We start from the raw sequence: 1,094 nt of genomic DNA on the forward strand, positions 1-1,094 counted from the left end.
CGAGCTGGTGGTCCCTGAGCAGCCTCCCAGCAGGGAGAAGCCCTTCAGGTGCTTGGAATGTGGGAAGAGCTTCAGGAAGAGCTCAAACCTCCTCACCCACCAGCACATCCACACCGGGGAACGGCCCTACACGTGTGGGGAATGTGGGAAGAGCTTCAGAAAGAGCTCCAACCTCCTCACCCACCAGCGCATCCACACTGGGGAACGGCCCTACATGTGTGGGGAATGTGGGAAGAGCTTCAGGGACAGCTCCAAGCTCCGCAACCACCAGCGCGTCCACACTGGGGAACGGCCCTACAAGTGCAGGGAATGTGGGAAGAGCTTCACTGATGGATCCAGCTTGATCCAACACCAGAGTATCCACACTGGGGAACGGCCCTACAAGTGCTTGCAATGTGGGAAGAGATTTAGGACCAGCACACATCTCCTCCTGCATGAGCAGACACACACAGATGAGAGGCCCTTCCGCTGCACCGACTGCGGGAAGGGCTTCAAACGCAACTCCCACCTCGTCGGCCACCGGCGCATCCACACTGGGGAGAGGCCCTACAAGTGTGGGGAGTGTGGGAAGAGCTTCACCTGGAGCTGTTCCCTCACCCTACACCAACAGACCCACCAGTAAGAGAAGCCCCTCGAGTGCCTTGACTGCGGGAAGAGCTTCAGCCGCTTCCCACCCCAAATGACCCCTCTGATGGTGAGGCAACCCCTGGAGTCCAGTGACTGTCAGTCCATCCCTTTCTACCAGAAAGGGCCAGTCCCCTTTGCCAGGGGCAGGTTGTGCCAACAGAACCCTTCTTGGGGGTGTGTGGAGATTCCTGCCTTGGCTGGGACCCCCAAGGTCACTGCTGGAGGTTGAGAGCAGAGATCTCCCCCCGAGCATTGGTCTGGGGGAGTTCCATCCCTCTCTAATGAATAATTCTTGCTTTGGTGCCAGCTTGAGTAGAATTGCTTCAGCAATCGCTTTAATGTAGAGCACTGTCCTATCTTATGCTGTACTGCTGGTAGTTTTAGTGTTTCTATTGTGCAGTAAATAATTTTGATAAAGATCTTTTGTCTGATCATTTGTAACCATAAATAATTCATTTCTATCAATA

At 54.7% G+C, this 1,094-nt stretch overlaps 1 pseudogene; it reads left to right on the forward strand.

The window, feature by feature from the left end:
• Positions 1-37: 37 nt before the first annotated feature.
• On the forward strand, positions 38-694 carry LOC114072842 (annotated as a pseudogene).
• Positions 695-1,094: the final 400 nt, after the last annotated feature.

The sequence above is a fragment of the Empidonax traillii genome, unplaced genomic scaffold, assembly GCF_003031625.1.
Source record: "Empidonax traillii isolate 1590-97213 ecotype Southwest subspecies unplaced genomic scaffold, ASM303162v1 scaffold4117:size10095, whole genome shotgun sequence".
Taxonomy (NCBI): domain Eukaryota; kingdom Metazoa; phylum Chordata; class Aves; order Passeriformes; family Tyrannidae; genus Empidonax; species Empidonax traillii.